Genomic DNA, 14,336 nt, shown 5'->3' with positions numbered 1-14,336 from the left:
TGTGTGTGTGTGTGTGTGTGTGTGTGTGTATACACACATGTCTATCTGTGAATACACAAGTGTATATAAAATGTCTGACTGTCTTTCTATTTAAAATTAAATACCATTTTTTTCCATACAAACTTGCAAATTCTCACCTTTGTAAGAAATCTGGTGACCTGTATAATGTGTAAGTTCAGACTATATGATGATAATTGGTCCCTTTTCTGGCCTTAAAATCTGTCTGTAAAGCCATCACATCTCTCTTAATGAAGGAAAGCAAAGACAGGCATTCAGCAGATTGAGTGTCCTGCTAGTTGCTGTGCAGACAAGATGTTTGTCATTTCAGTTAGTTCATGGATCGCATCCCAGTCACTGCCACAGAGTTCCTATTAGATATTACTCAAGTCACTGAAACCAAACTTCTCACTTGTGATAAATTGTGTTTTTCCATCCTTTCTGGATGCCTTAACAAAAGAGCTCTGGATCTGACTTGGAAAACTACTGAGCTCTCTCAGCTGTAATGGCACCTAGGCTTAGGGGACACAGGCAGTGTCCAGATGTGCTTGGACATTTGTTTCCTGGGGACAACTAGCAGCAGTGTGCCTTGTGCCACCACTAGGTATCCCCAGGGAACGCCCATGCCACATGCACACTGCTGCATGGCAAATTACCCCAGGTGGATTAGGGGAGGCCCAGGGCTGGCCCCAGCAGCCTTACCTAAGGTTCTGGGGGCCTCCCAGGACTACAGCTGCACCAGTCCTGCCAGACAATGCCTGGCTGGCAATAGAGCATGGCTCTGGCTAGCCAGGCTCCAACTATGGGTGGCGCACACTGCTGTTGCATGCGCCACTCCACTTTTTTTTCTGCGGGTTTTTTGACTCCTGGATATCCAGGGGTCAAAAAAAACCCCTCCATGCCGCTCTCTTGCAGTGTAGAGAACAACTGAACGTGCTGTATGTCTGCAGATATGTCTGCAGCACCACATGCCACATGGCAACACTCATCTGGACACGGCCCCAAAATGCAGTGTAACGCTAAGCACTCTGAGAAGTCAGTTCCCTAAGCATGTCAGAATTGGGAACTTGGTATTAGTGGATGCTTCTGACTTCAGCCTCCATGTATCTTCATTCTCTCTAGGTAAAATATGGAAATACCATGCCTTCACCTCATAGAGATGCTAAACTAAACTAATATTTGTCAACCAGATACTATACATAGACATGCCAGGGCAAAGCCCAGGAGTAAATTTATTATATGGTATCAAAAGTGTGGGGTAAGCAAGGAATGAAGTCACACAGTGAGTGAGGATAAAAACTACTTAATTGTTTCTCAGTAAGAGAGAGCTGTCTAAACTGTCAATGAATTAGGCAGGGGTCTGTTAGAAAAAGAGTATCTCACCAGATAATTAAAGATAAACACTAACAGCCTGAACTGAAGTTGCACAGACTCTATATTGACCTTGACATAAATCATCAGCCATGCTGAAACCTTTAAATCCTATACAGACCTTTGCCATTTCAGCTATCAGAGGAACTGATGGAAATAGTAGGTTGTTCTTCTGTGCGTGTGTACTGGAGTTTCACTGATATTTGCAGACAGTGGAAGAATCTCGGGGAGGCTCAGGAATCTCAGGGTCTGTTGCAGCAGGGGTGTCAAACATATGACTTATGGGCTGGATCTCACCTGCAGAAGTGGGAAGATCAGGTCTTTAGGACTTCTTGCAGGTTGGACCACCCACCTCTGAGAGCCAGATTTGGCCTGCGGGGTCATCACTGTGGCTGCTGAAACTCTTGTGGGGGGGTGTTCATTCCCCCCGTTTCAGTACACCCCCACAACCCAGGAAGTTAATGCCACTCACCTCCCTCCCTCTTTTCCCCTGCTGCCTATTTTAGTTGCCAGGAGCAGATGGAAACCTTGAGTTCTGTAGCAGGTAAGGTCGGGGGGGAGGTGTGTGACATTAACTTCCTAGGCTCTGGAGGTGCACTGAAACAGTGGGAATTAACACTAGTTTGGAGCAGTGTTAGCTCCCTGTGTTATGGAGTCGCATGGCAATTATGGAGGTTAATGCTGTCCCCATGTCTCACAGGCAGGTCGTCCAGCCTGTGAGAAACCCCTCAGGACCCAATGAGCTTGACACCTCTGCATTTCAGGATCTTGAGGGGAGTGCTATAATGAGCCTGTTTTTCTACCCATTCCTTTCAAACACAATTCCTTTTGTCCATTCCCTTATTTCATTGTTCCCACCCTATCCCTTCCTTACCTTCTCATTCTCCTCACCGAGCCCGTTGCAGTTTCTCCCCCTCAGGCAGTCTCAGTTCTCTTGCCTCACCCCTCAGGATTTCCAGGCCTAGTTTTCATCCTCAGCCCATCCCAGTTTTCTTTCCCAGCCAACCCCAGCTCTCTCCTTCCTGACTCCTCATCTGATCTTTCTCCCAGTCATCTCTCCTGGACCGTCACCTCCCAGCCACTATTTTATCTCTGTCCACTGGTTCCCCAGTATCTTTACAGACTGTGTCCCCAATCTCAGTGCCTCCAATTTGCATATCAGCCACTTGGCTGGATGCAAATTCCTATCTCCTCCCCCACCCTACCACATGCTACTGGAGCCGGTCCCTAGGTCCAGTTCTTGTCCCCTCTTCTTTCAAATCAAGCAGATTCCCCATCTTTGTTGTCTGAGACCCCCCAGCTGGCATTAAGAGCCCAGTCAAGACAGTTTCTTTGCTCTTAATTCAAAGTGTTCAGACCTAGTAAGCTCCTGAGCACCTCAGAGCAGCAATTGGAAGTACAGTTTTCTTCATCCCAGGGTTGAAGCACATCCAGGGCAGACAGAAACTAGAGAAAGACGCTCAGCATGGCAAATTTTTGCAAAAATGGTTATCATTTGTTAAGTTATGAACAGCTGAAACATTTACAATGTGAAGTGGAAGGTCACCTTAAGAGTAGATGTGATGTTGCATGCATATATTAGGCTTGAAAATAGGAACAATTCATATGCATCTCTCTTTAAGGCTAGCATAAGGCTAGGGGTGGAGGTAGTAACTGGAAGGCACTTACCCTGTGTCAGCTGCTCTGTGGTAGCCTTTCTATGTATGTTCCTATTCCACACTAAGTGAAAGCCAGACAGGGGCAGCTTAGTCCTCAGTGAAAGCCACTAAGTGACTGTATTATCATCAGTCTGTTGCTGCTAGGCTAAAAAAAAAAAAAAGAAAATCTGTCACAATGGTAGACATTCCAGGCCACGTTTTCTAAAATACATGCCTGAGTTGCATGCTCAAGCCGAAGTAAAAGTGCACTTTTAATTCTTTGATACTTTTAACATGGCAGTTCAGAGCTCAAACTCTATTGCCTGCAAAAACAAGAGCTAAATAAATGGATGAGCTAGGGGAGAAGGAGTCAAACTATTTTCAACACAATCAGGGCTGCAGTTTTCACTGATTACAAACATCTGTTTGGGTATTTCTACAGTGCTGGTCACTGTGTTATCTGGGTGTCATAAAAAAATACTTTTTCACATTTAAAGATCTCCAGAGGATTGAAAAGCACTATAATTGTAACGTTCCACCCACACTTTCCTATAAATTAATTTATTTAGATATCTGACACCACATATTTTGAAAATACTTTTTTTTTGTTTTCTATTGTATTAAAGTATATATTTAGAAAATAATTACCTTTGAATTCTACCTGACCAAAACGAGAAGGCAGGAGAAGAACACATCAGAAATGCAAAACAAACTGAACAAGTGCAAAGAGAATAGAAATACCTAATTCATATGCGTATTCAGGCAATAAACTGTTCTTTTATAAAAAGCCCCAGACATCTTTTGCAGTCCCAAATAAAATTGGAAAGGTTGCCAGTGAGAAGACACTTGGAACTACATAGGAAAAGACTGTTGATTATAAATATAGATACAGATCCTAGTCAAACATAGCATATAACCATAATATTTGGCAAGACAGAGACAATTTATCTGAGGATATTAAATGTGTCTTACAAATAGTAATGATTTAAGCCACTATAAACAGCCTTGTTTGGCAGATAGACATGAGCAGTAACAGGAAAAAAACACAGAAATGGTAATATGACCTGAGTCAGTTTATACAAGAATTCAGTGGTAAAAAGGGGATTGGAACATAGATGTCCTGATTCACATTTTTATCCACAAGACCTTCAAGTTTCTTTAGGAATCAAATGAGAGGAAAAAGGCATGCAGGCAAAGAATTAGACTTTCAAAGGAGTAGATATTTCAGGAGACTAGGCAAGATAAAATATAGTTAACATGTGTAAAAACTTGAAGAAAATTTGACTTAAAAAGGTTCAGTTAAAATAAATATGATTTCAACAGTACTACAAAAATATGCTTACCATCTACTAATTTTTTCCTGATTACAAAGGCCATTGTTTGTTTGCATATACTATAAAAAAACTTTACCATGATGAAAATGATTGTACAAATAAGAATGGACATGTGTTAAGGATTCAAAGGGCATGGATGAATGCAAAGTTGCAAATAGAACACTTTTGATCTTCATTAAAATCTGAAACAGGTTATGCAGGCATCCAGGACAGTTGTGTAAACCTCTGGACAGCACAGATCCCTAAGGCTAGGGACAGACATTCAAAAAGCAGAGCTTGAATTGATTCAATTTTTGCAGGTTAATCTAACTTGCCTAGATTGAACCAATTTGCAAGTGAATAGACATTCAGGAAATGCAGACACATGCTCATAGTGGCTTGGGCCAGAAGCCAAGCTGGAGCATGCCTTTGGCTGCAGGGAGGCCGTGCTGGGGGCGGGGGGAGGAGGAGCAGGGAGGGAGCCGGGTGGAGGCATGGCCAGCCCTGGCAGTAGCCTCAAGTGAACTGGCCAGGGAAGGGATTTAATTCCTCCCTCCCTGTCCCACTACCAGGGACCCAAGCCAGGCACTCCCCCCTCACTCCTGGCACTCCCCCCTCACTCCTGCAGTGGCAGGGGCAGGGGCAAGGGCAGAGGTAGAGCCAGATGCCAGCCAGCATGGCCCCCTGAGACAAAGGGGGTAGGAAGGGGATTTATTTTCCCCACTGCCCCTGGGGGACCAAAGCCAGGGTCTGCCTGCCCCAACTGCCACCACCACCACTTATTGCTCCCTGTGCAGGACAAGTGGTGGAATAAGCTGAACTAAGCTCTCTCCCTTCCCCCTCTACCAGACACTGGAGGGAAGGAGGGAATAACCCCTCTCCCTGCTCCATTGCCGAAGAGGGGGGTGGGCTTCAGGACAAAACTTTCACTCCCCTGGAAACCATGAGAGGGGCTGCTGCCCCCATCACAGTCCCTACCCCCTTGCTGCTCCATTAGCAGGGGCAGGGGCACAGCCAAAGACTGGCTGGCATGCCCCTCTTAGGCGAAGGGGCAGGATGAGAGATTATTTCCCCACTCCCTCTGGCATCTGGTGAAGGGGGCAGGGAAAGAGCTTATCCCGCTGTTCACCCCACACAGTGAGCAATTGGCAGTGACAGTTGGGGCAGGCAGACCCCAGCTGTGGTCGCCCAGGGGCAAAGGGGAGAATAAACCCCTTTCCTGCCCTCTTTGCCTCAGGGGCCCATGCCAGCCAGTGTCTGGCTGTGCCCCTTGTCCTGTCCCTGTCCCTGCAGCAGTGATGGGAGAGTGCCAGGCAAACCCCAGCCCAGGTCCATGCCTGTGGGAGAGGGGGATGAAATTAAACCCCCTTCCTGCCAGTTCACTTGAGGCTACTACTGGGGCTGGCCATGCCCCCACCACTGGAACAGTGACAGGATAGATGCCTGGCAGAGGCTGCTCCACCCCTTCCTGTCAGACCCCATCTAGAGTCTGTGATGGCAGGACAGGGAAAGAAACCTCTTCCCTGCCCCCTTCACCTTAGGGGGACTGGAGTCCAACCACACTCCCTCCCCTGCCTGCCTGTGCTCTGGCTAGGGAGCAGAGGGGTGGACCAGCCCTGCTCCACCGGAGCAGAGAGCACAGCCCTGCCCAGGGCTGCAGAGCATACTTGGATGCTGGGGGACTCTGGTTTAAGTTAAACCAGGAAGGGGTCTGGGACAGAAGTTCCATAAACCAGTTTGAACTCAATCAGTTAAATCTGATACTACATTCAACCAGGCTTGTCTCAAACTGGTTTCGGCCATTTTGAAACTGGTTTATGTGCATTGGACTTATGTTCCGTTACAGGTTTAAACCAGTTTCTGATCACTTAAACTGGTTTATGTGTAACTTCTGTCCCTAGCCTAAATGTTTAGTTACTCATCTGAAAATAATTTTGTTCCTGGACTTTAAGAGTTTTGCATCTTACTATGCACAATCCATTTTCAGCCCTTAAACTCCTTGATCCATTCTTTATATCCTGCAGACCTTGAAAAATTTACCCCTGGAATTTGAAAACACATCCAATTTAACATGACGCTTAGATGTGCACAGATACCATCAGGCACATTTTCAGAAGTAAACATATTGCAGAAATATTGACTTTTATTGACAAATTGGACAATTTTAATGGTAACTCAATGCAACCCCCACATGAATTTTATCTTGCTGCTGGCTGACCCCCACAATGACTCTGTGCCTAGGGTAAGTGGTGGAATAAGCCTCCTCCACAGATGCTGTGGGGATGGGCACAGGAGGGGGCTTATTCCACCACTTGTCTCAGGCACGGAGCGAGTGGTGGTGGCAGCTGGGGCAGGTAGACCCCACTGTGGTGCCCCGGGGGCAGAAGGGGAATAACCTGCTCCCTGCCCTCCGCCTAAGAGGCCCTGCCAGCTGGCATCAGGCCCCGCCTCCACCCAGCCACTGGAGTGGCGTGGGGGGAGTGACCAAGATGGGGGCAGCAACCTCTGTCCTGGTTTCCCCAAGCACAAGCCCCTTCCTGGCAGGGGGCCATGCTGTAGGGCTAGGAAAGCTGCTGCAGACTGTGGCAGCAACAGCAACAGCTTGGAGAGCTCTGCTTGCCTTCGAGCCCCGGTGCTGCCTGTGTGCAGTCGGCCACAGCTCTGCCCACGCTGCAGTGAGACCCCCCCCACTGGGAAAGGGCTCATGCTCCCCAACAGTATAACAGGGGCTGCTGCCCTCTGCAGCAGCCAGGCAGGGGCACAGCCAGATGCTGGCCAGCAGGGTCTCTTAGACAGGGGGCAGGGATGGGGGTTATTCCCCTCCCTCTAGCATCCAACAGAGGGGGCAGGAGGGGGATTCTTCTGTCACTTGCCCCAAGCAGGGAGTGAGCAGCAGCAGTCAGGGCAGGCAGGCCCGGCTGCAGTCCCCTAGGGGCAGTGGGGGGGAATAAATGGCGGCCTGCTGCTCCTGCAGCAGCAAGGGAGGAGCGCCCAGAAGACCCAGCTTGGTGGGTGGAACAGGGAGGGGGAAATTAAACCCCTCTCTGGCCAGACCCCCACCCCTGCCTGTCCCTGCTCGACTGGGGAGTGGAAGAGGAGGGCCAGCCCTGGAACAGATAGCCCAGCCCAGAGATCATGCTCAGAGAGCTGGCCGACTCTGGTTTAAGTTAAACCAGGAAGAGGTCTGGGACAGACATTGAACAAACAGGTTTGAGCTCAGTCAGTTGTCTGATGCTACGTTCACCCAGAATTATCTCAAACTGGCTTCAGTCATTTTGAAACTGGTTTATGTGCACTGAAAGTCTGCTCTGTTACAGGTTTAAACCAGTTTCTGCTCACTTAAACTGGGTTTTGTGCAACGTCTGTTCCCAGCCAAGGAGTACTAATGTAGGGAAAGCTGGGGCTGTTGCAAAAGTACAGTAGGAGCAGGGTGTTCTGAATGGGTACATGGCATGATAGGAGCCAGAACTGGTAGTGTTGGGCCAAATATGAGATGCACCACTGATCTGAGGCCAAGAGAACAGGCCTTAGATGTTCTATTCTAAGCAAGACAAATTAAAGTGTCTTTTAAATTCTGGAGCGGCTCTAACATGTGCTGGTGTCCCATTTACCCCCAGATTGCCAGGATAAGGAGGGTATTCCACCCTGCTTTGCCTTCAACCAAATCAGCTACATTTAATGCTGACGATTGCATCTTCCGAGTTAAAATTTCTTTTCTTGTAGCCAGTGTTTCATTGTGAACCTAGAAGCTTTGGCAACTACTAAATCCATATCAATTCATTTTTATCTCTTCTCCCCAGACAGCCTTGTGTATTTCACCTTACCCTAAATTCTCCAGGAAACTGTAGCCTGAAACCACACTTCAACTTACCAAAGATAAATCAAGACCTGTACATTTCCAAGTGAAATTAAAACTTTAGAAGTTGCATTTGTCCACTAAGTGCTATTGAGATGAGCAGACTAAACTTCAGAGGTAAGCTTCATTCTTTAACTGCTTTTTTTACTGGTTCCTTGTCCCCAGCAGGTCTTCCTTAGGTTCCAAACCTGAAGCCAAAGGAAATAAAAATCACTCCAAATCAGACTTTATTATTGTAAACAATTATTTAAAACAATTCAAAATGTAATTTGATAAAAGGGAAAGTAAAACAAAAATGCCAGTTCGTAGTGAGTGTTGCATCAAACACTTGAGTGACAGCCTCAGATACTGAAGTTTGCTGTACTCACGATACCAGGTTCTATTTTTTCAATAACGTGCTTTGTGGATCTATTTACCTACTGCTTATATCTACAAAAAATTGGTTAACACAACACATTTTCATCAAGAAGGAAGTACATATTTTATTACAAGAGCCTTAACTACATCCTATGAACTGGTTTGTTTTTTTATGGCTGTGCTATTATTTTGGTCTTTTTCATTTTGAAACCCGTGTCTTTATGGGTTACTGTGAACAACTAGTTAATACATCCACATAATATCCATCACACAAGTTTCACTCACTTTATGCTGTACATGTGTTCCTGGAAAACGGCACATAACTTGAATTTGCATAAGGGGAACCCACTTTACAATATAACAAATAGGGATACATTCCAAGACCACGACTGCACTGCCCCCCAAACCTATTTCTACCACTTTTACAAGACAATTTTGGTACCCGCCAACAGCAGACAGTACACAGAAGCACAGGGTGGTGGTGAATGTTACTATAATGGGGATGGCAACTACAGAAACACATTGCAGACAACGAATGAGAAGCACAGATCCACACAGGAGACTATATTTTGGTCCACATCACTCCCACAATGCACCGCACAAAGCAGCTGACTGCAGGCTTCCACCACACTGATCGCATGAGAGTGAATTTACATTGCAGATCACCAATTTTTGGTATAAAAAGGATCATTTAATAAGAGCTAATTTGCACATACAGAACCTGCATAAAGTGAGGGAAACCTGTAAACAATAACAGAATTGTTGGTAAAGAACATACAGGTATTGTTTCTTCCTAACAACATCGTAAATGGAATTTTACAGAAGTGTGAGACAGAAGTGTGAGATGTGAGACAGAAGTGTGAGACAGTTCATTTATAGTGAGAATACGTGTGTGTGTGTTTACATTTTAGGATGATAGAAACTGAATTTACAAAATGATTATATATGTGTTTGTTTTTAAAAAGATTGTTTAACTTATTTATATTTTGAAAAATACAGATAACAGCATTGTTTTATTATCTCTTTTGCCAACTTTTTTCTCCCAGCTTCATTCACATAAGAATCCTGTCTAGTTTTCAAACAACGGCAGTCCTTTAAACAGTATAGTACTCTGGTATAGGTTTGAATATATCAAAGAACCACTGTAGTGCTTGTGATACACATACGTAACTTAACAACAGGGGAAATGGTTGAGTTTTCAGGGCCCCTCTATACATATAGGAAGAGGCACAATGAGATCTAATGTACAATCCATACAATTGTGCCTTCTGCCATGCCACACATGCATGGCAGGAGTCATGATTGTGGGATCATGAATCAGAGCCTATCACACCTTACTGCTGGTACGGGGGAACCTGATATGGACTCCCCCTGCACCAGCAAGAAGTTAATTTTCCTGTGTAACCAGTCAAAATTAATTGCATAATAAACCAGGTAATTGCATAATACATGTAACGTGTAGAGGGCGCCTCAGAAGAGTAAGACTACAGTAGACAACCTTATAAAACTGTGTTAATGTTGGTTCTCTAGGCTAAGACATAAATAACTATAATCTCAGTAAAATTTCACTGTGTTTATGGAATTTTTCTCTTCATTTATAATTTTGATTTTGGAAGACAATTTTCATGAGTCTTGAAGAAGAAGAATTTTGTTTTTCTTACTCAGATGCTGATGTGCTGCTTTGTTATTACGTTCTTATGTTTGCTTCTTTGTTCTTGATAATCAAATTGTGTCTTCCTGTAGTGATTTTTATTTTTGCCACTGCTTCCTGATGCTACTTCAATCTAACAGTGCCTGGTCAAATGGGAACTTACAAGTCAAAATTTATGGGGGTGGTATAAATATCTATGTAGACATTCTTCTTTTATCTTGGTGTCTGTTCTAGTACCGTATCCCACAACTAGTGCGAACTGACTCCCAATCCGTGACAGTGGAACCCTTCAGTTGCTATGTGTGTCCGTACTGATATCACAGTCTTTGACAATGGAGAGGACCAGGCCAGGACAAAATGAAAAGGAATAGAAACAATGAAGTGTAAAGCAGCATAGAAATTCAAACAGTACACATTAGCATTTTTCCATTAAAAATACTTGCTTCTAAGCACTGTAGAATGATTTGATACCTATTTATCAACTTAAATTGTTTTCATATTGCAAAACAGAACCTTAATTACAAAACTCATTTACATATGGATGATTTTTGCTTGAACAATTTTTCTAATGTATTATGCACAAACATAATTTGCTTTCTGTTGTTCCACCTTGGGTTTTCCGAAAACAAAAGGCTATTTTGGAAGGTACAAGGACAAAACCAGATTTGCATTCATATTTAATTTCCTTTACATCCCACTTACATTTTCCCAGGGCCCAGATGGTAGCATATTCTTGGATCACATTCCATCTTGTGTTTTTGGAAGATAACCTTATTGAAAATCACAGTGCTCTGAGGCATCTACTAATTTTTATTACTCTTTCCTTCCCTTCCCCAAATAGTTTTTTTTTTTTTAAGGAGAAATTGAGATAATCTTTTTAGCATATGAAACTCTTGAGTGTACCCATGAAATTTGAACACATTGGTAGTCAATTGCAAAGTTAAAAATGTAGGCATAACTTATATATATACACACACATATATCTATATATGTTAGAGAGGAAACTTACTGCCCAGTTCTACTGTTAGTGCACAGTAGGCAGTTATACACAGAATTGGAGTGCCTGTATATTTAATTATGCATATTTGCATGCAATTGTCAACTTATATTTGCAAAAAATAAAAAACTATACATACAAATAGATATGTGCTTGACTGCAGTTAGAGACTACATTTTGAACATCTAAAATGCTATACCATGCATTCTTTTGTTAGTTCGTGTTATCAGTCATCAGAAGAGGAATACTGATTTTTATAAGCAGTTATCAAGTACTTTATTTAACTCATTCAAATTCCATGGTATGTTCTAGTATGGTTCCATTTGACTTATAAAAAATAAATAATCTTTTCCTTCTTTCTATTATAGGAATGATTTCAAAAGGACAAACTTTGTGATTAATTAAGAGAACAAACTAGGGAAGTCAACTGGACTGAAGATCTCAGGAACTCAAAGTGGAGGTCAGAGGTGCTAAAACTAACTGGAATTTGAATCCAAAATCTGAGGGAGAGGAGGGGATCCTGCTTGAAAAGTGCTCTGGATCTAACCAGATGAATAACCACTTTCAAACAGGAAATTACAAATATACAGAGAGCTTGCCAGGGGTGGAAAAAAAATATCAGCTGAGAAACTTGTGGCATAGAGGTCAAGAATCTTACAGATAAAGTGAGACTTGCCAAAAATCATGGTTTTTTTGCCCATATAAATAAGAAGAGAACAGGGAAAGGAAAAGGAACTGCTATAAAATGAGGACAGAGTAGACCATAAAGACAATTTAGGTATGGCCCGAAAATTAAAGCAATGCTTTACTTCATTTCTCATTAAGGATGCTAGTGTTGACTACTGGTACAAAGGAAAGATAGCTAGTGGGAATAACAATCTGAGAAATATAAATGATAACATCCAAGGTGAAATCTAAACTCAAATAAGGTCAAGCACTCCAATCAGTGGGAGAGGGATAATCTTCAGGCAAGAATTCTGAAAGAACTGGCAGTTAGATGGCAAGTGTGTTAGCAAACATTTCTAACACATCAAACCAACAGGCCTTTAGTTGTCCAGTTTAGTTTTCTTTCCCCTGCTATTTTAAATGTGAGGAAATAATAAAGTCACAGATGTAAATGGAATACAATGCAATGTAGACTTGCTAAAGGCAGATCATGCCACATTAATTGCTTGTCTTGTTTGATTATATAACTGAGTTTCTTGACAAAAGAAATATGGTACAGCTCATCTGTCAGGACTGCAGTAAAGCATCTGACTTGGGTCATATGGGAAAATATTAATTAACCTTGAGGAGATGGTATTAATACAAGACTTGTAAGGTAGATGAAGAACTGGCTACTGGGAACATGGCACTGGATAATGTTAAGAGGGGAAGCATCAGGCTAGCAGAGTTGCTCAAAAAACTGTTTTCAGCCTGCCTTTACATAAGATTTTTGTTAATAACATGGAGTGCTGGGAGCTGCATGCATGCCACATGAAGCTCCCGCAATAAAGGTGGGCCGGGTAGGCTGTACTCCTCCCCCACATGTGCAGTGCTGGCTGGAGCCATGTGCCGCTGCATGCCTGGCTTGAGTGCCCAGAGTACCCCTGCCTGCTGGTGCAGCAGGCAGCAGAGGCTGCGCGCAACCCCACCCCTGCCACTTCCCCACTTGTTGCCCGGAGCAAGCAGGAGTCCAGAGAACCTGAGCCTGTCCCCCAGAGGCTGCAGCAGCAGCATCCCTGCCTGGATGCTGCATGCTGGCTCAGCCAGGCCCTGCTGCCCATAAGGGTGGGAGTGAGGCACAATAGGGTGTGTTGAGAGGCGGGGTGTATACCTAGGTGCCTTGTTCCCACCCTTGTGGATGGACTGGCTGGGTGAGGTACAGTTCATTGGTGGGTCCTGCGGGCCAAATGAAAGTGCCTCCACAGGACACATTTTGCCTGCCCATGATTAAGATGATATATAATGTTCTTAATATATACGTATAGATCTGTACATATATGAACACACACACACACACAGTCACATACAATGTTCTACTGTCAAGTACATAATTCAAGATGCATAGGAAAACACTGAAGTTATATGTTTATTTGAACACAAAAAATCACAAAGTATAGAATCATTGCAATTACTATGGCACTCACTAATTTAAAACTGAAGCAAATTAATAGGTAGCTCATATCGGGGACACAGCTGTGTCAAATTTCTTTTGTCTTTGTGGCATTCCTTGTGGAAGGAGAATTGCAGAATTGGTATGTCAAAGACTTTTCAGGAGGTAGGGTAGATTTGTGCCTTATAGGCCCCCACTATACATGTAAGTAAAGGCCCAAATGAATTCAATGCCTGATCCACACAGTTGCGTCTCCTGGCATGCCACGTGTGGATGACAAGAGGGGCGATTGTGGGATCATGCATCAGAACCAATTGCATCTTATTGCCCGTGTAGGGGGAGCCTGATCCTGGGCTCTCTCTGTATTTGCAAGAAGCAGACACCCATGGCTGGGATCCGCCCCCTTGCTGAGAGGGCTCCCAGTCATGGGGGCCACGTGCAGCCAGGACCCAGTGTCCTGCAACTCACAGGGCTCCTGCTCCCAGCTGTGCCTCATGCGCAGCCAGGACCCAGAGCTCTATGAGGCATAGCCAGGAACAGAGTGCTATGTGGGCCTGGGGGTTTTTACACACCCCTGGGCCTTGGGGATCATGGCAGCTGATGGGCTCCCAGCTGTAAAGGAGACCCTGCTCCATGTGCAAATTAAAGCTTGATAGCAACCAGCTATAAAGTTAATACACTTTTTCAAGGTCTAACATTATAGCTGGTTAGAAGGTTTTATTGTGTGATAGTTACTTTGCACCTGTAACATGTACAGGAGGCTATAGATTAACTAAATCAAAATGTATGGTCATAAGCTACTGTGAGACCATTTCAGGCTGGACATAAGGAAGAATTTCTTTACTGTCCGAGCCCCCAAGGTCTGGAACAATCTGGCATTGGAGGTGGTTCAAGCACCTACATTGAACACCTTCAAGAGCGAATTGGATGCTTATCTTGCTGGGATCCTATGACCCCAGCTGACTTCCTGCCCTTTGGGTGGGGGGCTGGACTCGATGATCTTCCGAGGTCCCTTCCAGCCCTAATGTCTATGAAATCTATGAAATGTATAGCATAAATAAG

General features: G+C 44.2%; 2 long non-coding RNA genes across 2 annotated transcripts in view; one reads left to right on the top strand and one right to left on the bottom strand.

The window, feature by feature from the left end:
* The window catches only part of LOC109316076, a 19,913-nt gene extending 8,759 nt beyond the window's left edge, over positions 1 to 11,154 (bottom strand). The window contains exon 1 of the long non-coding RNA XR_002102670.1: positions 11,142 to 11,154. This is a non-coding gene — a long non-coding RNA (uncharacterized LOC109316076). The remainder of the gene's footprint in view (positions 1 to 11,141) is intronic.
* The window catches only part of LOC109316066, a 19,523-nt gene extending 7,150 nt beyond the window's left edge, over positions 1 to 12,373 (top strand). The window contains exons 2-3 of the long non-coding RNA XR_002102664.1: positions 8,119 to 8,291; positions 11,548 to 12,373. This is a non-coding gene — a long non-coding RNA (uncharacterized LOC109316066). The remainder of the gene's footprint in view (positions 1 to 8,118; positions 8,292 to 11,547) is intronic.
* The last annotated feature ends 1,963 nt before the right edge of the window (positions 12,374 to 14,336 follow it).

This window comes from Crocodylus porosus, unplaced genomic scaffold (genome assembly GCF_001723895.1).
Source record: "Crocodylus porosus isolate Cpor-Errol unplaced genomic scaffold, CroPor_comp1, whole genome shotgun sequence".
NCBI lineage: Eukaryota > Metazoa > Chordata > Crocodylia > Crocodylidae > Crocodylus > Crocodylus porosus.
Note: the sequence above shows the minus strand (reverse complement) of the source record. Positions and strands in the feature narration are given on the sequence as shown.